Source organism: Neopelma chrysocephalum, unplaced genomic scaffold, assembly GCF_003984885.1.
Source record: "Neopelma chrysocephalum unplaced genomic scaffold, ASM398488v2 Primary Assembly neopelma1_26, whole genome shotgun sequence".
Lineage (NCBI taxonomy): Eukaryota > Metazoa > Chordata > Aves > Passeriformes > Pipridae > Neopelma > Neopelma chrysocephalum.
The window spans coordinates 30,900,059-30,926,829 of NW_020897695.1; the positions used below are offsets into that span (position 1 = coordinate 30,900,059).

The 26,771-nt window shown below is 41.0% G+C and overlaps 1 protein-coding gene across 4 annotated transcripts in view; it reads left to right on the top strand.

Annotated features, from left to right (window-relative positions):
• Positions 1–26,771, top strand: part of JARID2 (jumonji and AT-rich interaction domain containing 2) — a 215,960-nt gene that overhangs the window by 94,271 nt on the left and 94,918 nt on the right. The window lies entirely within an intron of this gene.

Below are 26,771 nucleotides of genomic sequence, written 5' to 3' on the forward strand. Positions count from 1 at the left end.
CTGTGCCCTTTTGATCTGCACAGAAGAACTTGTTTCTGAATTGCTCGAAATGCCCAGTTTGAACAATCCATATGTTTTGGTTCCTGGCTAATTGATTGAGATAGGGATCAAGGTGGAGGGTAGGTGCCAGGTGGGAGGACAGTAGAAAAGGAGGCCCCTCAGGTCAGCCTGCTCCCTGATGTGTCAAGTATGTCCCCAGAGGAGGTAACCATTTAAAGGTGATTGAATCCAGTTACCTTGGGGAAGTACTCTTGGACAGAATTGTCGTACTCTCATTTAGGTGCAAGAAACTGGCTTACTGGCATCTGTCTCTGGAGTCATCTAAGTCCTCAGGTGAAGTAGCATATGATCTACATCAAGATTTAAAGGGCTGAAACGACACAAACGCTTTGATGTTGGACTCCCCCGGTTTAGCAGTTCACAGAGCAGTTGTTTAAAGGTATTAAAAGGAGATGCAGACAAGCTTAGATGACAGGAGCTAGAAAGGAGTTTAATTTTATTTCTTTTATGCTTTACCCATTTATTGTCTGTTGCTTCCCTTTCCCTTACAGCTTGCTTAAAAAAGGGGTGGTGTCCTGAGAGGTGAATATAAAGTGTGTCTCTTTCAGATTCACTTAGACCCTTACTTGAAAAGGCTTTGTCATGCTGGCTTGAGCCTTGAAAGTGATGACTAGCAGGATTCAGATTTCTGGGCAAGCTTACAGTTTTCTCTTCACTCACAAGAGCTTATTTGTTTCTTTACAGAGGTTTATGGTAGTTCCTTTTAGGCATGTGCATAACTATACATGTGCTAATGCATTAAAGCAGCAGCTGGGTGCTTACTTGGTAGGTTATTCATATTTATATGTAGCTTGTGTTGTTGATGTGGTGAGTCAGATTTCACTGCGTTTTCACTGAGTGTTACTGCCGACAAGGCAAAAACCTAGAGGAATGGCTGGATGACTACAGGCAGCATGATAAAGTTACTGTATTGCATAAGCAATTGCAAACTCCTTAATGTGATTAAAGAAGACCTCAGACTTCTGAGTTCAGTAATAATATCAAATACTGATCTGATGGGAAGGGGCATCTAGCTTTAAGAGCAATCCATTAATAAGCTTGGAGGTGTACACAAAACAGTACTGGCTTTTTTCCCTCCAACACCTCTGCATCATTGATCTTCTGTCAAACACAATTTCTCTTGGAAAGTTTCTTATTCTATTGTGGGGGTTTTGTTTAGTCAAAGGAAAAACGTCTAAAGGCATGAAGCACAGTAATTGTGTGTTAGGAGGCTTTGATGATGTGCCAGGTTACAGGATGACTGAGGTTTTTATAGTGTCTAGTTTCTCCAAAGGCAGCTTAGATAAGAACTGAGTTGGTTGGGAATGCTGTGTCAGTGCAGGTACCAGATGTGGAGTATGCCATTGGCTTCCTCTGGCAGCAGCACAGCTCGCACCTTCAGAGCTTTCCTCTTTTAGAAGTAGATGATCGGTTATTTGGGGCTTGGGTTTTTTTAACTGAGCCAGAATGATAGTCCATGTTGCTCTTTCTGTTTGCTAAATGGTTATTAAAATGTCCTGTCTCAGCACTGCTCTATGTCAATACCACTGTCCAAAAGCTTTTTTTTTAGCCATTGGTGTTTAAAAGAATGTTTCGTTATGCAGAGAAGAAAGATTTGCAAAAGGGAGGAGGGTTGATATTGTGCTGTGACATCACGAAAATAAATTTAAACAGGTAATTTGCTCATTTCATTAAAAAAAAAGTAGTCATGTATTTTCAAATCCACGTGTCTCTACGGACTGAGAAAAAAGCAGGTCATCCTAGGAAACTATTGAGGTATTTTGAATTCAGAGAAATCGAATATTTTAGGGGTGAGTCTTAGATCCATGATTTCATACTTTTGGGAATAAAAAATGTTTCCTTGTATGTGTCCGTCATTCCAACACTCAGGCCACCACCCTTGTTTTTTGGTCCTGTGTCCTTCTGATAGCTGAAGAGACCACAAACAACTAGGTAGCAGGATTTGATCTTGGTGTCACCATCTGTCATGCAGAGAGAATTTATTTGTTCTGGTTTTATAACTGTGATCCCTTAAGTTTATTTATTCATAGACTTGCAACCTGTAATTTGTTTCAGTAGAAAGTACTTATTTGTAGCAATAGAGAAAGGTAAAAGACGCACCAGTGCCTTGCAAGAAGGTGAAGGTGTCTTTAGGAAGCTTGTAGGGATTTGCAGTGGCTGAAGTTTCATAGACAGACACACTACAAAAGTTGCTTTGCCAGTGTTTGTGAAGCTACAACTAAACTTGTATGAAAATGATTGTCAATGGTATTTCATCTGATGAGTACAATACTATCATTAATGATTTGGTAGCTGGAATAATGGTACCTCTTTGACTGATAGCGTGAAAAGCAAATTAATTTTTGCTTTTAAATGTGAGAGATGAACCTATTAACCAGAGTCTTTTCAGTACTAAAGTTTCTGTAAGCTCTGAGATGTGCTGATCGAGGCACAGAGACAATTAACTTCGATGCCTCTCTGAATAATAAAAATAAAATTTAAAATAAATAAAAATTCAAATTAGTTTTGGTGATCATATGTGTTATAATACCTTGGCTGTCTCTGCCTCACTATTAAAGATAATTGTTATCCTGAAAATAATCCTGCCATTTTCAGTTTGTGTCTGAAACCGTGTTACTTAAGTGGTTGCAATTAAAGAGAAAGGCAAGTGGGTATATTATAGTTGTTGTATCAGTGGTTATATTGCATGGGTGTTTATGTTGACTCTGGGTATTTGCAGAGTATAGAATGACACCCTACAATTTGGCTTTGTTTCCTACGTGTTCCTCTCCATTATGTGGGAATATAAAATCTGAAGGAGGTGCTTCTGCTAGTTGTCAAGAAACCTCTGCAGCCCTAAATGGGATACTAGAACTCTGATTATGGAAACAAGGTTGTGTGCTGGAAAAACCCAGAGGGATCCCTTTAGTGATTTTGATTACTGCTGCCTGTCATTTGCATTAGGATTTGCAGAATAGGGATTGGTGTTTGGAATAGTGATACCAATTTTCAGAGATCCTCGTCTAAAAGGAAAACTAATTCTCTTGGGAAATTGTTTTCTTCTTGTGTAGCTTAGAATGTGAGATAAGGCTATAAAAAAGGCAATGAAAGATGTAATTATTGCTTGCATTCTGTTGATGAGAGTATATCCAGTACCCTCAAAAGAGTATATCATCAAGCAGACTTTTATGACTTAAGATTTTAAATTCTGTTTTTCAAAACTTGCGATAAAGAAGAAATTTGTTATATGGAAGTACGTTTCTTAAATGGAAAAAGTGACTAAGTTGGCTTATTTGTCTGAGGTGTTTGGGTAATCTACAGAGATGACAAAGCAGACGTTAGAATTATTCAAGCAGATAGTGTGTTTTCACCAGCTATACTTTGTCCTAGAAAGGTGTCATGGCAGTTTCCAAACATGTCAGCCTGGTTAAGCTCATGGCAGGCTTTCTGGTTGAGAAATCAAATGTGCATGAGGGAATGCTTTGGTTCAAGGCAGAAGTTGGAAGTCTTGTTCATTAAGTAAATAAAGAGATGAGTAAAAATATGTAGTTTTGCTGTCCTGAGAGATTTCACCTTAAATTTAGGCTTGTTGAAGTCATTATGTATATTGTTTAAACAGAGAAGGAATGGTGTCAGCACTTCGATGGAGGTGGTGGTTGGACCATACATGACTGTGGTGCCCCTTCCCCCCTTCACAGAATTGTTTTGATTGGAAAAGACCTCGAAGATCATTGAGTCCAACCTATGATCAAGCACCACCTTATCAGTTAGACCATGGCACTAAGTGACATGTCCAGTTGTTCCTTGAACACCTTCAGGGATGGTGACTCCACTACCTTGTGCTGGTCTGCTTCTGCCCTCAGCCATTCCCACACAAAAGCTAATGTGACTTTTGTTGGAGAGTTGCTTTTTCCACAAATTAAATAACTCTGCACTGAGAGGCAGGAGCCTCTGAGAGCTTCTGGTGGGACCATGGTGCCAGACCTAGTGGCAGCAGCCTCCTCTGATGCCTGGATCTGCCCATCCCTTGACTTCCACACTGGCCATTCAGGCAAGCTGGGGCAGGCAGCAGTGCTATCTGAAAATAGCTGTTTTTGTCATTGATGCACAGATTTTCAAGTATTTTCTGCTCACTGCATGGGGTTTTCTGTTGATGCTCCCCAGTAGGCTATATTGAAATGAAGGTTCCCAGTGATAGGGTGGCATGGAGCTGGCTTCATCTGACTTAAACTTTCCCCTGGCCATGTAGATGGTACTCCAAGCATGGCATGAAAATAGCAACAGATGTGCTAGAAATGCCTAAAGACTCCTAAGCCGGGTGCTTCAGCTCAGTGCCCATGCATTATCTGCCAAAAGGCAGGGGGTGGCAGCAGCTGCCAGTGGGGCAACCATGTCTTCTCTGGACTTAGACCGTCTCTTCTCTTCCCACTCACGCAGATGAAAACAACAGCAGCCCTTGAGGAAGTGCTGTTGTTTCAGCTGTGCCTCTCTGTGCCCAGAGCAACGTGTGTCTCCTTCCTTCCTGGTGCAGACACGTAGGCTGGACCACTACTCAGGCTTTATTTTGAACAAGAAAACAGCCCTCTTCATTCACTGTGGTGGTTCAGATATACTGATAACTTCATCTCTCTTATTTCTGAAGGCTGCAATTAAATACTGCAAGAAGGTTTTATGCTAACGTTTGTCTAGGGAGCTTTTCACTCCATCAGTGATGTTAGATTGTGTTTGTTGACAGTGGGTAATGTCTATCAGTCTCCCAAGCTTTAGTAGAAGATTGTAAGTGTGCCAAGGACCCTTGTCTGTAAGTGGATTTTAAAAATGCATTTACAGAAACAGAAATAACTCTTTCAACTTTGTAATATTTTCCCTTTACGTTCAGAGTAAACAGCCTTTTTGGCTAGTTTTAAACTGTGATTAAATATAGATGTTTTCAACTAAAAGGTTCAGAAAATATGCATTTGAGCAGATTTGTCATGGCACTCAACATCACATTCACTTTGGTGCTTGCTGTCAAGTGAATTTAAAGATTAACAAATAAATAACAGGATGTTGGGGTTGGGCTCCATTGAAAATTTCCAAATCTCTTTTCCTTTCTTTGTTTGCTAGAATAGAATTAATTTTTGAGCCTGCCAGGGACTTGCTTGTTCATCGACTGACACAGGTTTTTTTGCATTTTCCATCTTCACCATTTATAAAAAAATTTGCAGGTCAAATTACACCCTCACTGATGTTACCCAATTTGATTATGTCCAAACGGTGCTTCTGTCTTAATATAATTTCAGCGTTTGGCAAGACTGCCAGAAAATTTTCTGTCACAGGATGCCCATATTCCTTTTTCTCTCAAATATAAGAGAGATGGATATTTTTTTAACCTGTGAAACAGAGGAGTTATATAATTAATTTTCTTAAAACTTACTTCATGACTATCTAAAAAGAGTTTCTGTTGCTCCTGAGTGCATTTGTAGTCAAACTAATTCTAAAAATAATCTTGCCTCCTGCTTCCCTGCATATTGCTAATTGTAGGTAATGGAAAATGAAAACAGCAGTGAAGAATCTGTAGAGGCTCTGCACAATCTGTAGCAGACTGAGTTATTGTAAGTCTAAAATAAATAAGATGAGGAAAGGTGGGAAAGACTTTGGCAGCAACCTTTCGCCTCATGTCTTGTGCGCTGGCTCTGCCATTTGTCTGCCTATGCAGTGCAGCCAGTTCAGTGTACTAATGTGACAGAAAACTAGCCCAGAAAGAAAATAATTTTAAAAAAAGGAGATAATTTTCTTCTAGTTTAATGTAATACACAGGTTCATGAAGAGGTCAAATGAGCACCTTGTGCTCTTTTGGTGGAAATGGGGGACCGGAGTACCTTGACTGAAAGCTGGAAGAGGAGGAGACCGGACTCATCCCTTTTGATAGTAGCAAGCTGCTTGGTTTGGCACAGTCATCTTGTCTAACCACAGTCTTAGGATTGGCGCAGTCATCTCGTCTAACCACAGCCTCAGATGCTAGAAGGGACAACAGTTGCCAGGAACAGGAGCAGAAAAAGATGCAGCTTAAAAGTTCATTGAAAAGTACTTCACAACTGTAGGTTTTAGACTTACATTTCTTTTAAAAACAAACAAACCAAAAATCAACCCGTTGCCAGCTGGTCAAGGGAGGTGATTGTCCCACTCTACTCTGCACTGCTGCACCCTCACCTCGAGCCCTGGGTGCAGTTTTGGGCTCCACAATGTAAGAAATACATAAATCTATTAGAGAGAGTCCAGAGGAGGGCTACGAAGATGGTGAAGGGTCTTGAGAGGAAGCCATAGGAGGAGTGGCTGAGGTCACTTGACTTCTTCAGCCTGGAGAAGAGGAGAGTGAGGGAAGACCTCATTGCAGTCTTAAAACATCCTCACAAGGGGAAGCAGAGGGGCATGGTGTGTACAGCTGAAAGAATGGTGGTGGTTTTACCTCAAAGGATTGCCAGCTCTGTCAAAAATTGTACCTTTTGTCAATTCTAGTTTGCTTACTTTAGAAATTAGAGTAAGACATACCCCTAAATCAGCCATTGAAATAGCATACTATATTTTATTAGGAAAATAGGAATGTAATGGGAAATAAAATGAGTATCACAAGTAAATGAAGAGAGAAGTTTCAGTCATATACACAGACTATGTAATAGTTTACTGTAGTCAGTCCTAGGGAACTGTATTTTCTGATACTGTCTCTGCTTGGCTTTGAATAAGGATTTTGCTAATTATTTTTACAGCTTTGAGCTCTTAGTGCAAGACTACATTTGTGGAGTACTTTCAGAATAATCTAATATGTTTTCAGTCTTCAAGGGGCTGTCTTGTGTCTTAGAACCTCCACAGCAGTTTTTCCTTGGCATGGGGACATTTTAGAAACAAATTGCTATGTGAAAGAGTTTGAGAACTATTTAGTCCAGCAGGGCATTTCTGTGTTTAATTGGGGCAGGTGTCATGCGTGCTGTAAGCCTTATTGTGTCAACTCTGGCAGTAAAGTGGTTTTAAAAGAAAAAACAGAGATTCTGAAACTGCTGATGGGCACAGTGGCAACTTCAGCAAGTTGCCTGACACAGCTGCCAATGTACTGTGCTCTTCACCTCAAATACCCTACATTATCTGTGATTTTAGGCTTTGACTTGTTAAGAATATGGGTTGCCAAATGACATGGATTAGGGGATCCTCATAGTGATGTGGAGTAAACTGAAAATTTCAGGAGATTGGTATCACATTATTTTAAGTGTCATCGATCCCATTTGAATGTAGAATTTCTGATGTGAAAAGCAAGAAAGTCAGTCACCTTTTTGAGCAATGAAAACTCTTCTCACATTCATTTCATGGCTTGTAACGGTCTGGGAGATTGGTCTGTGCTCTGGGCTCGTGCCTCCATGTTTAAGTTTGGTTTCATTGGGATATTTTTGATTTAAAATCTCCAAGGAACATTCTGAAATAACTTCATTCTTTAAGTTACTGATGATGATGAAAGGTTCATCGCATAGTAGATACTTTCCAGAGCTTGTGGGTGTATGTTTTGTAAAAAATAAATATAGCTTAACACTTACACTGTTAAGTCATAGCAGATTGCTCTGCATAGTAATAAATGTGCATGCATTTTTAAATCTTTTCTGTTTGTGTGTCTGACCAGCACAGATTTATTACATGCAGTTAATGTGATGTTGTATTCAGAATTAGTTGAATATATGTTTTGAATAACCTGCCTTTGATGCCCTTTATTTCCCAATTTAAATGAATTTAATGCTGGTAAGGGGCAAGGTCCAGTCTAAGGTGTAGATATAGAAACCTTGTGCTTAGGGTGACAAGGGATGACATTGACAAGTTTAACTCAAAGGTATTGTTTCTGGTACATCTGAAGGAGTTGCCCTTTCTGAGAGCTAAAAATTGCTGAATTTCCACCCTTATCCATCCTGTTTTCTCCCCTCATAAGACTGTTAGTGAGCATTAAAATTGCAGTCAGGACCGTGTGATGTTTCAGATGTGTCCACAAAGAGGCTAACTCATTCCAGATAAGCCTTCAACAGACAACATTCATTTTTTACTTTGCTCAGAATTTCCTGTGCTTTGTTCTGCATCTGTTTGTGAAAGACTGCATTATCTTTGAAAGCCTTCATCTTGTTTTCTTTATTCAAGCTATATGCTAAAATGGAAAAAAGGGAAGAGCTGGAAGGAGCCCAGCTGGAGCAACCTGCCAAAGATCCCACAGAGGGATAGAGCTGGCAAACTCCTGAAACCTCATCAGCTGACCTCTGGTACAGTTTGGGAAGCCAGGAGATAATAAGCCACTTTTCCTGCAAAAGGTTTGGCAGCCTCAGCCAGCCCTTCTGAGTAATGCCCAAAGACCACAACCACACCATCATTTAATTTTATTTTTCTCCTCCTCTCATCCCTCACTTAGCTTCAGTAGTGGTTGACCTTAAAAAATATTTCAGTTCAGCCTCTTCCTAGTCTGTGTGTGTGTGTGTGTGTGTGTGAACAGACATGTTAGAGGTAAATCGCACCTTGACATGCTCTGTTTCAGCTAGGTTGTCTCAAAAGCAGGTTCTTTGTAAAATACCTCCCTCAGACAGTGGTTGCCATCTCTGGTGCTGTGAAAGGTGAAAGTATTTTATGGCCAAATGTTTTTAAAGATGCTCTGCAGAGCGTCTCAGTATTTTCATGTTATGCCTGCTGTGTATGTAGAGATATTAAAAAAAAGCTTAAAAGTGATGAAAATGGCACAGAGGGAGTACAGTTTTTTCCTTTCTTCACAATGTGGGAATTTTCTTTCTATTCTGGGTGGAAGTGCTGTCACAATGTTAGCAAGGGGGTGCTACAGCAATGATAGAAGCATGCTGTCTCATATAAAACATTGAGAAAAGGCATCTGGATTGTACTGGCACAATACAGATGTGGGTGTGTTGGATGGAGAGGGTGGAAGAAGAATTTCATCCCCTTCTGTTTTTTCCTGACCCCTGCTCCCTTGCTGCAATGTTGAGATCTTGTTTCAGAGCCTCAGGCTCCCTCTCACTCTCTGGCTCCACATGCCAGAAGAAGTGATAAGGTTCCACAGAGCCACAAACGTGAGGCATCATACAGGAGTGGGCTGGGGTTGGGGAGAGGCATCTTCCTGTTACAGTCTGCATGCAGGGCTTGATTTGCCTTCGCTTCTCTTGGTTCCTGTGGTGCATCTGTCTAGAAACATGCTGTTTCTGTGCTAAGGAGAAGAGTCTCAACTATTCTCTTTAATGTGACAATATACTCGACTGGGCAGTAAGCAAATAACTTTTTGCCAAGATAATCTCGTGCTTTCTAGAGTAGTTGTCTGCCTCTTTACATCTCAGGAGGTCAGCAGCAATTACCTTTAGATGGAAGTCATGAAGAAGGGATAGAAGATAGCAGAATGTGGTTTGAATTCCAAATCTTGAAACATAGTTTTTGCTACTTCTCCCCCTCCCCAAAATCAATTGAAGATGGCCTTTTGTGCAACAATGAGGTCTGTGGTTAGGGAGTAGTTGTCAGGTTTTATTTAGATGGAAAGCTGTCCAGAAGCTTTACCTCATCTCATTGTCCTGCAGGGATGAACTTCAAATGCCAGTTTACATTTGCCTGGAAATGACCTTCTCTAATTGAAATGAACAAGGCTGTCTTATCTAAGTAGATAAACACAGCCCATTTGCAATTGTAGATTTAAATGCACTCTTTCATAGATTACCTTTTCACAGTATGGCTCCATCCTTGAATATTCAAAGTCTCATTAACAACAGACCAGAATTGAAGAGTAAATGTTCTTTGTGAAAAAGAGGTTTTAGAGCTGCAAGCTGATGTTGATCTCTCCTAGGCTGCAGGAAGACTGGTACAAAGTCCCCTTTATGCCAGCGTGGAAGGTGCTCCAATAAAACTGGCATGCAAAGTCATGAAGGTTGATTAACGTTCACAGCATAACACAGGGTTATATACAAGTACTCTGCTCATAAAGTAGAATAAATGGGCCGTTAGTTAAGGCATTGCTTAGCACAGAAAACCACCTTTCTTTCTGTTGTGGATCCAGGCTTCTGCTGTTAATAGCCTGGAAAGCAGAATTTTTAGAAATAGTTGACTGATTGGAAAAATGAGTTTAAAATGCTTTCTGCGAACTTGAATATTGGGGTTTATGGGGAGGATAGTTTTGTAGTCTTTCAATTTCCCTGGCATAGTTGGATATCGAGATGCTGCTGAATTACCATCTGGCTGGATCAAAATTGTAACTGATAGGTAATTTAAAGACTCTCAAATAATTTTGGACTCAGTGGGAATAGTCTCATGAAAACTAAATTTGCAGGGAAACTTAGAAAGGGACAGACTCTTGAGAGAAAGGGAGTCTGCTCTTCAGTCTGTGCTTTCCTACTTCCAGGAGAGATTCTGCCAGTACATACAAAGGACTCAGAGATTTTACCAAGGTTTTAGGAAAATAGCTTTCAGCTTTTGTTTCGTGACTGCTGTCCCTCCTGGCCTTTGTTGACCAGAGAGTAGACTGAAGGAGATGATGTCTTTCATGCCATCTCTGTTTCCCTTTACTGAGATTGAAGCCAGTGGAAAAAAAAAAGTACTGGTTTGGTGTCCTCTTGTCACCAGAAGACTTCAGTTCTCTCAAGTGCTAAGCACAATAGGAAGGGCCTTACTAAACTGTTGCTTGATGTGTTTGTTTGCTTTAAAATTGAATGCTGTTCTGCAGCTAAGGGAGGAAGTTCTCAGCCCCAAGGTTTGGGAGCAGGTGGCAGTGGCAATTCAGCAGGATTTGGGGAATTCTTACAGTATGAAGAGGTGGGAGGTGCCCTCTATAGGGGACAGATTTTGTCCTGACATGTCCTTCCAAGAGCAGAAGAGTATTTACACAGGTCCTGCTCTAACCGAGGCAGGGACATGCCAAATGAAAATACAACTTCAGAGGAATTAATTTGCTAACATGTAAGAAACTTCTGCTTATTTCAAAAACATACCCCATTCCCCCTGTCCCCTGACCCTGAAGCTTACAACTCAACTGACTATAGATACTGCTTTGAGGAAAAAATGGGGTATGGCCCTTCTGATTGAGACCTCAAAATAGAGCTTGTGGCTTGGTCAATGACCAGTGAGTTCACACATTCGAGAACTTAAAGAAATAGGCTGTCTTAGTATTTAGTGAGAAACTACAGTGAAAAACAAAGGGAAAGCTGCCGGAACCTCTTGGATTGCAAGAGCTTCCCACGATGCACATTTTCCCCTCAAAATTCACTCAAGTACGATCTATGTTTAAGACTACACAAGCCACAGTTTTACTTTAGTTACTAACCAGCGATGCGCAACAGATGTTGCTGAACACATTTTATGCCATCTCTAGAAACAGAGCATCACAAGCCTGCACGGGTCCCTGAAACACTGATGGGTGGCTTCCTTAGGAATTGCAGAGAAACTGTTCCCGGTCCAAATCTAGCAGCGTCTGCTGCCGATTCCTGTCATGAGGGATATTCCTATGTGTACTGCTTGCTCTCTGTGAAATGTAGGTCAGGATTTTTAGTTTATGATTGCTTTTAGGGCAAATAATTCTCGGATAATTCCAGTACTAACAATACTGAGCAATTAGGAGTATTCCCCCTCTTTCTGTTTGCCTAACCTCTTCATCCTTCGTTGACATCCTTTTTCCTCCCTTTTAATCGGAAGGAGAAAAATGTGTTTTCCTGTTTCTCAGTGTACTTTTCCTCTCCAACTACTTGTGGTTTTTTATTCTTTGTCCTCTTATTTTATGTGTTCCCTTTGAAGCGGGAGAGTCTTTTCCTGTGCTGTGCCATGCCGTGAGGACAACTCCAGGCTGCTTGCTGCAGGCTCAGTGTTACAGCCATAGAGATCATAGATTTCTTTTTTCCTTTCCCCCTGCCCCAACTCCTGGGCCATCCAGCCTAATATGAGAACAGATTGGCCTTAGTATTTGGAGAAAAGATCTATAATAAGCACTGGGGACATGCTGGTAAAAAGCATCAGCATGGTATACCAGCTCTGTTGGAGTACTGACTGTACATTAATTCTCTAACTTATAATTAGCTATATTAAATTCCAATTTTCTGAAAGGAACCATTATCAAATAACACTCTGTTTGAAATCTCAAAGAAACATAAGGAATGAAAGCTTAGTCCTCTTATGCTTTCATCTTTCAGAAGCAATCTCTATCTCAACATCTTGACCTACATTTTCTTTTTACCCTCTCCAAGAAACATTGTATGGATTTAATGTCTCAGAAGGGAGGTAAGGTTTTTTTTTAATGCATGTATATGTGTTGACATATAAAGTTTGGGGAAATGAGGCCTTCATGTCCTCAATGACTTTTTTTTGTTTTAAATACTTTAAAGTGTTTTTCATAATATCTTTGAGGCCGATTTTAGGTTCAGAAAGAAATTAAATGTAAAAAGTCCAACCCGTTCTTTTACAAGTGGCCCACTTTTATCAGTCTAGGTTCTGCCAAAGCCTTTCCTCATTTTACATGGCAGTAGGAAAAAAAAAATTGAGCTTTGATTCCTTATTATATCCTGCTCACCACTTGCACCTAGTCATATGCTTTTTTGGGGGGAGGGGTGGTTGTGTTATGTTTAAAATTTTGGGGTTTTTCACATTCATTCTCACCTTTACTATGTAGCTGTTTGGTGTTACTAATAAATAGCTGTACATGGGAGCTGAACTTTAACATGGGTGGCCTGAACATGCGAAGTTTGTCAGTGCTGCTTTCCCATTAGATTAGTCCATCCTCTCCTGTTGGGAGGTATCTCCAATACTTAGAGCATACTTGATTGCCATCCTCTCTGCTTCATCTCACCACATGGGATGTCCTATCTTCTCCCACTGGAAAATATAGCCTCGCCCTGTGTGTGGGAACAGGTAGAATTGTTCTACCATTGGTTGAGTGTGGGGTTTTTTTGGGGACTGGTGTGTGTGTCTCTGTCAGCACTCTAAACACATAAAGTGCTAAATGCATGCTAAACATTAATACTACTTAATAGTCTTTGTAGCTTGAGAAACAGTGGAGAGAAGGAATGTTCCAACTCCAGGAAGACTTCGTTGTCTGAACTATTTCAGTTTAATATGTCTCTTCAGCTTTTTATAGGGTACTGTGAATGTACAGAGGGATTCCAGTTGTCCTTTCCCCCCCGCCTCTGGTATTGTCACATCATATTGAAATAGAGTTATATAATTGATAGTCAAAATACTGCGTACTTTTGGCCCTAAATCGGGGGAGGGGTTTGACTGTAGTAAAACAGTCGTGAACTTCAACATACACACAGCCTCTTGGGTATATTTTGAAAGCTCACTTACCTCTTTATCATATTTCTGTGCTGTTCCATTGCATATACCTCCCACCCCCTTGTTCCCATTTCTTTGATGCTGTACTTAAAACAAGAAATATGCTAATGGATGTTTGCCTTCAATTACATTAATGCATGAATGGAAAATTATGTGAAACGACTTCTTGTTTTAGGGGGGTTAAAACCCAGTATTCTTTAAAAATTGCAGGATAATACTTTATCTCATTTGCTTCTTCGGAAAGATAAAATCATTAAATGCACATCAATGTATAGTCTTGATTGTGTGTGTGGATGGTTGTTGCAAGGTTTCTATTAAGTCAGGAAGCAGCTAATGTTGTTTCACTTCCTCTTCTGATGACCTGAAACGTGAGCAAAAAAGCTGTTTATTAGCAGCAGAATGTTTCATGGTGGTGGAATTTCTTTAACTCCTCCGGGGAGTGGTGTGTCAGGAGGTCTCCTTAACATTTCAGAAGCCCTCTCTCCAGCATCAGGTTTTCAAGTGGCTGGCCCCCTACCCCAGCTCTCATCTCTTCCCCCTGTGGTTCGCCAGTAGAGCTCACAAAAGGCAGGTGAAAGTAAGGTTAAGCTGCTGGTCTCAAGAGCTAGAAATAGAGATGGAAATTGCTTGGCTTATGAGGAGCGTTTCCTTAAAGGCTGCTACAGCACTGACATTTCATATGTCGATGCTTCAGAGGATTGCATTAATGCTGGCAAGAATCAGTTGTCCCTTCAGTTGAAATGGGACAACTGAATCTTGCCAGATACCGCATACAGTCTGGCAGGTGGCTGAAGTTTGTGTTATCCAGTGCTTTTGAGGTTGTGTCGCTCTTGCTTTGGCCTGTGCACCATTCCTGCAGTGAGATCCTCAGAGATCAGCTGATGGATGAGCATAGGATCCTCCTGCTTTACCCCCTCACCTGCTCTCCAGTTGCTGCAGCGCTGGAGCTGGTCTGAGAGGGCAGAGATTTCTCCTAAGCGTCTTCCAGCTACCGATTTATTTTCCCCTTGCACATGCGCAGCAGGAAGACGGCTGAGAGACATCCGCCAACCTCTGCCACTGCTATCAGTGTGACATAGGAGATGGGCTGGAATCCTTACCTTAGGCAAAGGCTTAGTGCTCGAATAGAGGTGAAATGTCATAGCTCCCATGCATACCTTTGTGAACAAATTGTTCATTCACGTCGGGCTTTCATATTATTGCACTTGTGATTACAGTTCGCAGCACGTGGCCTAAATGCTTTACTGTCACGAGCCTCTTCTCCTCTGACTGTAACTCTGCAAACGGATTAGAGGGAGCTGAGTCGCAACAACAGAGCAGTTCTTCATCCTGAGCATGGAGTGTACACCTCTGACCTTTAATTTAAATGAGGATATGATACTACTCACTTGTCTACCCCTACAAAAAAAAAAAAAAACCAACCACAAAACAAACAAACAAACTCAAAGCATCCAAAAAAGGTCTGTTCCCTGAGAAGGGGAGAATACAGTTCTGCAACAGATTTCACAGAAAGACAGGTGGATTTTTTTTTATTTGTATTGGATTTTTTAAGCAATCTGTTTCTGAAAATATGTTTGAAATGCGTTTGCTTACTGTATGGTAAAAAAATCTTTTTATGGCCACATTGCTATTTCATGCATTCAAACCATGTCAAGTATTTTAAGGAATATGTCTTTATAATCAATTTAGTAAGCTAGATGAAAAACCAGTGGCAAGGAGGAAGGCATCCCAAAAGATCAAAGGCTGAGTTTTGGGAGCTTTCCAGGTGGTTGAATTTTTGTGTTGTTTTATGATGCCTTGTAGATGCTTTCTCTGAAAGAGAGGAAATAAATGGTACGCTGGGTAGATGGTGTCAGGGAGAAGGGCTCTCCCCCAGGAAAAGCAGCTCTGGTTTTGCCCTGAAGATAGTTGCCTTTCCCAACTAGCAGTGAGGCACTGAGCTTCGTGGATGAAATTTAGGGTTACGGACAAAAGCCAGTGAAACCAATGGCTTAAAAAGAGGTGTTTGAGAATTGCTCAGACAGCTCTCTTCCGTCCCTCTTCTTGGGATGTCACAGGGCCTTAATGCTGGCCTGGTTGTCAAGCCTGCATTAAGGCTCTCAACAGATATGTGAGTGCTCAGGCTGGCAGGGAATTTGAGATCTGGCTTCAGGCAGTGCTGGCGCATTCCTGGTGTTGCAGGAGGCAGCCTGCCTCCCTGCCTGCAGTCCATCCGGACTGCCTTGACCTCCCGGGGCAAGGGATGCCTGTTTGGCATGTTGCTGAAGAGGCTAGGGTGTTGAGTTAGAAGTGACTGTGACCTAATTTTTTTTTTAATCAGTGGATATTTAATTGCTCTAAACTCAGAGATCATAATTCAAGTGCTTAGTAGAAGGAGGTGACATGCCAGAGAAAAAAAGAATCCTTGTCAGCAAAAGAGGTTGACAGCTTGACTCCTGGAGCTGGCTGTTGGATGATCTCAGAGTTAGGGAGGGCATGTTCACTAAAAAGTTATTGAAAAAGTGGAGCGAAAGTAATTAAAGTGGTTTAATTCAAATATCTGACATATGTAAGTTGAGTTCATGTGGAACACCTAGCATTTAGCTCAATTAATTTTTCCCAGGACAGGATGAGGGTTTTCCCCCTCCTTTTCTTTCATAGAAAGCTCAGAGCATCTCCAGTGAAGAGAGGGCTGAATCCATACCCATATCTGCTGGCTGCATGGGACAGTCACTGTTGCTGTGTCGCAGCAAACAGGATCTTCATCGCTTGTGTCACATCAGGGGGGGAAATATTTGTGCTATCTGTCTGGAGGGCTGCCCATGCTCCTGGCAAAAGTCATGAAAGGCAAATCCTCAATGACATGCATTGAAATATCAAATGGGACTATGCAATTAGAAGAATGTCATTCAGCATTTGTCTTTCATAGCTTTTGTCACAGAGGTGCAGAATTAGAGACAATTAAGCAGAGGATAACCTCCCCAAAAGGGCTTTCTGGCGCTTCTCTTGTGTTTTCCCCATCTTTTTTCCTAGAACACAGTGCTGTGCTAGAACCCTCCTTCTCTTTGACTCCACTGCTTTGCTTACTTTTGAGGTGTGTGTAGAAGGCAAGTCCTGCATTTATGTCTCTGATAATTTTATTTAATTTGGTTTATTTGAGAAAGAAATAACTCAGGCTCCCTGATGCTGGCTGTCCAGGACACCGGTTCCAGAAATGGGCCTTTCCTCACCTCTGTCTGACAAGATCATAAACCCAGCCTGTTTGTGTGATCCCTCACCACAGATCGCCCAGAACTGTGCCCCATTAGAGGAAAAGCATGTAGCAAGCGTTTGTCAAGGTGCTGTTTTGCTATTGTATCTGGTTTCATGCAGATAGGCAGTTTTCAAATCATAGTCTGTAAGGGTTTCCTAGAAATCATAACAAATATGGCCAAGCCTTGTTAAGCCTCTGGGTTTTAGCTGCACGTTTCTCTCTTTTCAGGCTCACAAGTATTCATTGTAAGCCGTGAGACATTGCAGGCCTTTTTATTTCCCTTGTTGTTTTATTTGCACATTCATATGTTGTATTTTCTTCCAATTAGCAGGCTCTTCCTTGCTTGACTGTTTGCCTTCACCTTCTTTCTTCCTTCTTAGTTTATACTCCGTGGAGACGCAATTGCTAATTTTTACTTTCTAGTGTAGAATAGCTGTTGTCTAGAGAAATGCTCTTGGCATAGCTTTCTTTCTCATGTTACTTAAAATACCAGAATGTCTTTTTTTTAATTTTCTTTTTTCATTTTTACTAATCTACCTAGTCCCTCGGTGCTGAGGTATGGGTATTTTTCAAGTGTGGACTTATTGTTCCTTTGTCCATCTGTACCTAGTGGAAGCTTAACTCTGAAACAGGGTGAGTGAGGTATGTCATGGATATGAGGTATGTGATGCTGAGGTGGGGAAAATAACTGACTGAAAAATGGGACTGCTACTCTTGTATTACAGTTAGGATGCCTCTGTAAAAGCGCGTCAGGAGATGGAGGAGTTGCCCTCACTTGGTGACATATAGGTGACAAAGAGTTGGTAACTTTTCACTTATCAAAGAGATAAAACAAAAAAAAAAGGTAGAACAAAAAGAAAAAGAAAGAACAGAGCATTTTAAAATTATTTGTTTCATAAGCATATTGCAGGTTTTCTTTACTCTCTCCTCCTGTGGGATGTTACCCCACTGACTTTCCATTCAGCTGTAAAATTCCCCAGGAAAGGCAGGATAAACAAGGCATGATGGTTTTGGCATAGAAGAACAATTTATTTGTATGTCACCGATAATTTTGTTAATACCTGAGAACTTAAACTTTTCTCTCTTACAGTAGTTATGCTGATATTTCATTTACTGATAGCCTTGAAGTAAATGGAGACAAATTACACGTTTGTGGACCTGCTTGTGTCTGTAATTTCAAATAAAATGCATGTTTAACTCTTGTTTCCAGTTTGCATATGTTACTACCAAATCAGAGAAGGTGTCCTGTAGGACAGATGTTCCTGGCATAGCTGCAAATCAAAGGGCACTTTTCTCCTCAGGAAGAAATAAAGCCACTCTGTCCAATGCCAAAATCAACACAAGGCACACACCACTGAGGGATTTTAATAGTAATCACCCTGTGTCTCATGTCATACTTACTGTCTGTACCTCTACCCGCTCCTCACTGTGGAGACTGATCTTGCTACCTTTATTTTATAGGTGGGTGAGCTGAGGAGCCTGGAGGGGGCACCTGCTTGGCAGTGGCTGCATCTGGACAGAGTCCAGGTCCCTGCATCCTAACTAGGTTCTCTTCCTGGTGATGGTGTTCCCATGCTTGTGCTAAAGGCTTCGTGCCCTCTTCCCCCACATCTCTCTGATCAGCAAAGGTCTATAGCTTGCATTTGGAGTCCTCTTGTTCCTTTGAAGCTTTCTGACCGAGGTCAAAGGAGGCTGGTGGACAGAGGTGGATGCAAGTTGTCGTACATCAAATGCTGAGATTCCTTGGCAAAACACAGGAAGAGAACATGGTTCTCATTTCCCTGGTGCTAAAAGGAAATGCTTATGGTACCTTAAAATTGACTGTGTTTGTCAAAACTTAATGATCTTAACGCAGCCTGGTACCTACTCACTGGAAAAGCTACTGCTCTCCCCTTATCATACAGCTCCAGGGGCAATTGGTAGGAGCTCAATAGCATGATGGTATAGTACAACAGATAATGAGCAGCTGGTTGGATGGTGTACCTCAGCTCTCTTTTCTTCTCTCTGTGCTGCTTCATTCAGGACAGCTCTAGTTTTTAGGTTTTGGGGCACTCATTCTTCAGGTTTCCTCCCCCCACCCCCCATAATCAAGAAAAAAAGTTGGAAAAATTCAAGAGTTTGTATTTATGATTTTAAGCTGTTACTTAGCTCTCTGCATTTATAGGGAAGGGATTTAAGAGGTATCTGTTTGTTCCCTTAGCTTTTTTTGAGTCAGTATTACTGCTGCTCTCTCATTCACCTGTGGATGAACACCTACCTTGCTGCTCATCCTGTTGGGTACTCCTGTTCCCTGCCTCATCGAGGCCACACCATTGTGTAGCCTAGCCAATGGCCTCCATTCTGTCTGATGAAGAATAAGGTGCCATGTGATTCCCTGGGGCAGTTGGGGGTTTGGAGTTTTCATTGTGTCCTTAGAAGCGGAGGAATGTCTTTAAGCAGAGGGGTGTGTCTCTTTGAATACTTTTTTTTTTTTTAAATGAACCTAAAATAATAGAAGAATGAACAGGCTTCAGGTGAGGTTTTCCTGTGTGTATATATGCTACAGGCATCAGTAGACATTTCTGGGGAGCTTTTTTGGTTTCTTTTGTTTTAAATTTCTTTCAGATGCATATTTCATAAGTCAAACTGAGGCTTAAAGTATGTCATATGGCCTGGGGTAAAATTACATTAGGTTCATTTTTGAGTGTTATAGTCTTGTTTCTATGAGTTTAATACCGCACCTTAGCCCCATCCCAACTCCCCCAAATGAAAACAGAACAGCCTTGAAAGTGTTGTACTGAAACACCAGAGCAATCTAATTTTAATTAACACTGCTTTTGAGTAATGGACTAATGCAGGAAACCAAGTCACAAAATGTCTTTGGTACTTAATAGTGGTTTTGGATGGAGATGTAATGGAAGTAAGGAGCTTCTTTCAACCTATAGAGTTTAATCAGTTCTCTTTGGTGATCTTGTCTTTTGACAGGCTGACAAACACATCTTATGCTGTAATGTCATTCATGCTTGGCTTTCATAATAATGATGTATATCTACATATAAAAGCACTCTTCTAGTCATTTATGAAGATTGCACAAGCTATTCACTAACAGTTTTTGGCATAATGGTACTGCTTTATGCATATGCTCTGTTATGTACCACAATCAACCTAATATCCAGTGGCTTGTCATCTGAAAAGCCCACGTACCGTTAATTACCATCATGGTGGCAACACAGAGCATCGTGTGGTATAAATGATGATGGTTTCATGCTGTGATTTTTTTATTTAGAAACAGAAAACTGTGTGGTTTTGCATTACCAAATGAGATGAAAATAGCCTTTATGACAACTGTAGTTAAAAAAGTGGACAGGGAGTTTATATCTCTTATCCCAGAGAAAATGGTTGTGGTTTGTTTTGTTTTTCAATTATGTTACTATCATGAAACTCCAGTTCTTTAATCTCTAAGACAACCAGGGCATGAAAATAGGCCTTATTTTTGAAGCATGTTGTCTGTTTAATATGTAATGTGATACCTTGTCATGCTGTGACAATGTGACAGATGGCATTTGCACTATAAAACTAAATTATCTTTTGTGCATAGCTATGCAACAGCTAAATACAGTAACTCTGTACAGTATGCTGATTAATGTAGACTGCAGATGTTTTAGAGATACCGATGTGTTTAAACTTTGCATCAAATGATTAATGGTTTTATTAAACATGCCTACCAAGATTCTGGTAGTGTTTCAGCATGTAGTCTAGCATGTAAAGGGCATTTTTGGTAGAAGACAAATTTAGGATTACAGACAACGCAAAGTAGATTTGTATTGCATTGCAGTTGTTTGTCTATTGCTTATGAAAAATGGATGAGGACTGTTCATTAATGATACTGTGCAAGTAAACTTTTATATAAAGCTATATAATTCGTAATAAACTGTAAAGTCCTGTAGTTAAGAAACATAGAATTGTTTAGGTTGGAAATGACCTCTAAGATAATCAAGTCGAACTGTTAGCACTGCCAAGTCTACCACTAAACCATGTCCCAAAATGCTGCTTCTGCACATCTTTTAAAGACCTACAGGGTTGGTGACTCAACCACTTCCCTGGGCAACCTGTTCTAGTACTTGACCACCCTTTCCATGAAAAAATTTTCCTAATATCCAATCTAAACCTCCCCTGGCGCAACTTGAGTCCATTTCCTCTTGTCATATTGCTTGTTACTTGGGAGAAGAGACTGACTCCCACCTCACTACAACCTCCTTTCAGGTAGTTGTAGAGAGTGATATGGTCCCCACTGAGCTTCCTTTTTTCCAGGCTAAACAACCCCAGCTCCCTCAACTAGTCCTTGTCAGACTTGTGCTCCAGACCCTTCCTTAGCTTCGTTTCCCTTCTCTGGACACACTCCAGCCCCTTGATGTCTTTGTTGTAGTGAGGTGCCTAAAACTGAACACAGGATTTGAGGTGCGGCCTCACCAGTGCTGAGTACAGGGGGAATGTCACTTCCTTGGTCCTGCTAGCCACAGTATTGCTGATGCAGGCCTGGATGCCATTGGCCACCTTGGCCACCTGGTCACACGGCTGACTCCTGTTCAGCCAGGTATTGACCGGCACCCACAGGTCCTTTTCCACTGGGCAGTTTTCCAGCTCTGTAGAGCCTTCCTATGCTCAGGTAGATCAGTGCTCCTGCCCAACTTGGTGTCGCCTGCGAACTTACTGAGGGTGCCCTTGATTGCCATATCCAGGCTGTCAATAAAGATACTGAGCAGGACTGGCCCCAACACTGTGCCCTGGGGAACACCACTGGTGATGGACTACTAACTGGATTTAACTCCATTTACCACCTCTTTCTGGGCCCAGCCATCCAGCCATTTTTTAACCCTGCTGACAGTGTACGTATCCAAGCTATGAGCAGTAAGTTTCTCCAGCAGAATGCTGTGAGAAATGGCATCCAAGACTTTACTAAAGTCTAGGTAGACAATATCTACAAGGCTGAAGGCCAAGAGGTATAGGTGAGCCACCAGCTTATTACTGGTGTTGATTTTCATACAGAATGTTACCTGTGTAAAACTAAGGGCCAGAGTAAATATTTAAAGAGCTGAGAGTAGCAGATTTTTCCCACTATATTATAGGCATAGAACTCATGTTGGTGGTCTTCCACAGTGTGGTTATGTCCAGGAGTTTGTCCATGTTCAGGTGGTACAAACCTTTCAGACCATGGTGTGGGATGGCTAACCCTCTGACTTTCTAACACTGCAATAAAATCCTTTGCTTTCTAACATTTGTATCAGCTCTCCTAAGTGGAATGGTGCAAAAAGAAGAAAATCATTAATATTTTTAAACAGGGCTTTCCTGTACAACTCCCAAAACTGCATAGCTGAAGTTTGGACAGGCACATTACTCCCTCTATAATTGAACAAAGCTTTAGCTCCATGCCTGTGTAACTACAGTCTGTGCTGTTTATTGTAGCATTTATGACATGCTCTCATAAGGAACATTGTCATCCTAGCATGATGAGAATGCTGCCTTGAGTAAATCCCTTTTTTTAACTTCTTGTAACTTGTGTTTGTTTTGCTGATTGCCCTGGAAACTGGGCTTTTCAACCAGTCCAGAGCAGTTCAGCTTGCAGGAATTGGGCAGGAATGAAGTGAGAGGGCTGCCAGGGCAGAGACAAACCCGGTATCTCTTGGCAGTAGGAAGAGTGTGTCCCTGTGTAGTCAAGAGGCACTCAGGAGCAGAGTTATATATTTCACCTGTTGTTGAGATGTGCAGTATTGCTCCCCTGCACTGTGAACCTGCTGATGTTATCTGTTCATACTGTATAGAAGGCCGTGAATGTGGTCATGTTGAAATTGTCCTTGTTTAGGTCAGTTAATGCTTTTGATATCTTTGGCTTGGTTTTGTGTGGTGTTGACTGCTGATTTTTCTAACATAATGGCTTTGCGGGTTGCCTCTGACTGTGAGAACTGACTGGAAATACAATTGAATGTATTTTTTCTCCCTAGGCTGCCTCAGGACTGGGAAACAGTGAGCTAAAATAGGTGTTGCTTTATTGTAAGAACATGGAAATGTTCGTGCTCAGATGTCTTGTTGGCATTGGAGTAAGTGATGTAGAAACAGTGTTTTGGAAACATTGTGAAAGTCCCTTCACCCAACCACTTAGTTAACTAACCACATGATGCTGAGATTTGTTCAGATGCTCCCCTTTGGTTTCCTGATTATTCAGTAAGTTTAATAATGAAGAACATACCACTGATTGTAATCGCATCTATTTTTAAAAACAGCTAACCCCAAACCCTCCCTTGCATTTTTTCTGTCTTCTCATATATTGCTGCTTTCTTCTTCTCTCTTCCTCCTCAGTTTTCCTTCTATGTATTTATAGTTACACCATGTTTTATTGTATGGTGCATTCCCAGATACTGCGATTTTGCATCACATCTTTAGCTGCTCCCAAGACCTGTCCTGTGTGTGCCTGTCAGTCATCTATCCAGATGTCCAAAGATAAGTTAGGTCTTGAGAACAGAAGATGACTTGAGAACAGAATTGTAGATTGTTGCTAAAAGTGGGTGTGTATCACCAAAGCCAGTAAGGTTAGCGAATGTGTACCAGCATAAATTAAGCCCTGCCTGCACTGAAATAGTTAAGTCTTACTTACCAGGCTCTTATGAGAAGTGATCCACTTGAGTCAGCACAAGCCCCCTGTAGCAAGCTCAGTTAAGCAGATTTAACTGTTTTTACACACACTCTTATTGGTGAGAGGGACATTCCCATTGCTGGAGTAGGCTCATCAAGATCTCAGCTCCGTTAACAACTACAGCCAAGAACCAAAGGGGATAGTGAGATGCAGTGGGAACACGAGGGAGCATGCTCTGGGAAGGTTGTAAAGCCTATCTGTATTCTGTGTGGATCGTCCTAGAGGGTACAGTTCAGCTCTCTTAGCAGAGTCCTTCCTGCAAGTGAAAAAACAAACAAACTTGTAGCCACAGACAGATTTGAAAACATTCTGTGTGGAAGGCAAATAAATAGGAGGTGATAGAAGTCTCTTTAATAATGACTAGGGTGCAGAAATGGCTTTTATGCTTTCTCTTGCTTGTAACAGAGGGGATGTAATAGTGACGCTGCTTTTTCTCAATGCTAATAAGTGGATTTTTTTGTGTGTGTGTGCCTTTTTAAGCGGCATGTATCTAAAACTGCAGGTTAGTATTGCAGCTCATAGAAGTTTAAAAAAGAATTCAGCAAAACTGTGAAAGTTGACATTTATGTGACTGATATACATTTTAGTGAGGCTGTTAAGGTCTCCATGGTTCAGTTTTAAGCTACTCTTTGTAATTATTAGGAATTAGTAATTGGCCTTTCTCTTAAAGTGTCCAGTCTCGATCGGTTAGAGCAAGAACAGTGTATTTAAGGGATCACAGATGTCATTTGATATGCAAGTTCCTGTATTGTGACTTAATTAAATAATTCATTATTACTGGCTTAGTTAAAGCAGTGTTTATTCAGTGACTTTGAGCCATTCAGTGTTTCAGTTCCATTTAAACTTTGGCAGCAAATATACACTGCTTCTCTGTATATATAAATTATGATTTCATGTAAGTAATTTTAATATATGAAATCCTACACTGACTTATAATACAAGTTGCTATACTTCCAAATTTAATTTTAATGAGGTTTAGTTTTTTAAAAAATCTAATTTGACTTTCAAAACAAATACTTTTTCTTAGAGGAATAAAGTCTTATTTTTATCAACCCTGATTTATTCTGCCTAGTTATTCAGGTCTTGTGGTTGGTAATGAGTCCAGCTGCCAGGGGAGAAGGCAGTGAGAGCTAGGGCTGAGATGAGCCTAGTGGGCAAGGGGCAGGCAGCCTTTGCCAGCTCTCTGACAGCCGAGTGTGTCATGGGCTTCGACATGAGTCAGGGCTTGCTGGCATCATGATTTAGAGGTTGAAGGGCACAGCCATGGAAAAACAGTAGAGGAACTGTTTGTCCCTTTGATTTGATTTGGCTCTTGAGGGCTTGCTGATTCCTTGACTTTTGTTGGATGCTCCAAAGTAGCCAGGATTAAAGAGTGGTTCAGCTTTCCAGACTATGCAAAAGAGTGTTTTCTTGCTCAGTTGCTTTTCTCTCTGTAGCTTGGTTGAACTTAGAGAGTCAAACCCACATGGACGTGCACCAGACTCTGTTCCTGCAGTGCACCAGCAGACCTGTATGTCCTGTCAACTGCACTGGTGCCAACCAATGGTGATGGGAGTGCCTGAGTGTCACTTGGCAAAACTGTGGGGTTCCCATCCCATCCTGGAGCCTTCAGACCTTTTATATTTCCCAGCTGAGGCACAGCAGAAAAGAGCATGGTTTTATTGCAGTTAGAGAGAGCAGGAATGGCATTTGAAGGAAAAGATATCTGGGGGCAAACTGAACGCATTTGATATAAAAATGATTGAGTGGCAATAAACTTTATAACAGTCTGCTTCAGCATGTGCTTTCTCTCTAGTGCTTGAAAGGAAGCTTTGGAGTGTGGCTGTCTGTGTCTTTCATCACTTCAGAGTAGATTTTGCAATTATGCTAGCCCTGAAAACCTGTAGAACATGATACCCATTCCCAGTATTTATCAGTATCTCTTATTTGTAGTTTTATGCCTCTCTTTTAGGGCTCTTGTTTTAGTCCGTTCCCGTGGACGATAGCTAACATCAGTTATCAGCAATATTACTGTGTTTTGGAATGGTGCTGGTTATGATGAATAATATTAGGCAAACTGATATTTTTTTCCTTAAGGGACACAAATCATGCTTGTCTCCCAAGTGAGCTGATGGTTTGGCAGGATGAAAGGATGAATAAAAATTGCTTTCCAAGTGCGTGCAAGTTGACAGCCCGAAAGGTGATTTTCTTGACTCTCATACTTCAGGTTGCTGGGTTTTACATATGGCAAGTCTCCAGAACAAATACTGCTTTTGGAAAACCTAATCAAATTCTGCCATAAGAGTTAAGTTACTGAGTGTCAGGCCTCAAATGATATGCTTGATTTAGCCTTCTCTGGAGTTCAAAAATTGTAAATTTTATCAGCAGTGGTTTCATGGAAAAATGCAAATCAAAAGTTGAAACTTTCTTAAGAACAAACTTGGGCACTAGGGCTTCTTGACAGAGTGAATTCAGCATAGAAATATAATCTATTCTGTTTTTTAAAAGGTCGCCTTCATTTCCTCAGGAATGGTTTGAAGGGATGCTGTCACCCCGTGTCATATCATTGCGTTGGTACATTACAAGCCCTATTGTAGTGTCATGTGCTGATACTGAAATTTGTATTATTTGTAGGGTCACGGTTAGAGATCCCTTTAATGGAAATGAAGTATCACAAGGAATTTAACAAAAGAAGAGGGGAAATGTAAATTGGGTCATTTAACTTCTAACTGAAGATCTTAGGCTGGCTAGAAGAGACATTTTAATCCAAAAATTGGAGCATAGTTTCAACTTTTGCTCTGTGGGCTCCATATTAGGAAAAAAAAATGAGTTACTAGTTCACCAACTCTTCCCCAGAAAAAAAGTAAGCCATGGTTCTGCTTTGTAGGTGATATTTTTAAAACAGCATACAAAATCTACAGCATGTGGTCACCATATAGCTGCTTCTGACTCCAAATCAAGAGAAATTTGGTGTAGTTCAAGAGTGAATATGAGCAAACTTTGATTAGAAAAAGAAAAGAGAGATATGATGTGGTGATAACGATGCAAACTTTGCATTAGGCTGTTTAAAGATGTATCACCAGAGCTGTTGGGTTGGAATGGGTAAGTGCTGAAAGATTTGGAGCCTGCTGGCAGGGGATGTATCGCTTGCAATTGTAGTGCCCAAGCTAGCAGGAAATAAACAGCCTTGCAGGAAAGGAGCATTTGACTGAGGCTGTGCCTGAGGTTCTGGTACAGCAGCTCACTGGAGGTGTCTTCCTCAGTGTCTCCGGGGAGCTGAGCTTGGTTGGATGCTTGGTTATGCAATGAGTAAGTGCACTGATGGTGCTGAACAGTGATTTTCCTGAAAATAGAGGTCTGAAATTATATAGCACTGATGAAGCGCTGGTGTAAATTCTTGAACTACTTAGTAAGCATTTTCAGTTTAGTAATATTACAGGCTTTACTACCTGACTCATCTTGGAAGGGGTAGCCTTCCACCCCCACCCCCCCATTTTCTTTTCTTTTCTTTTCTTTTCTTTTCTTTTCTTTTCTTTTCTTTTCTTTTCTTTT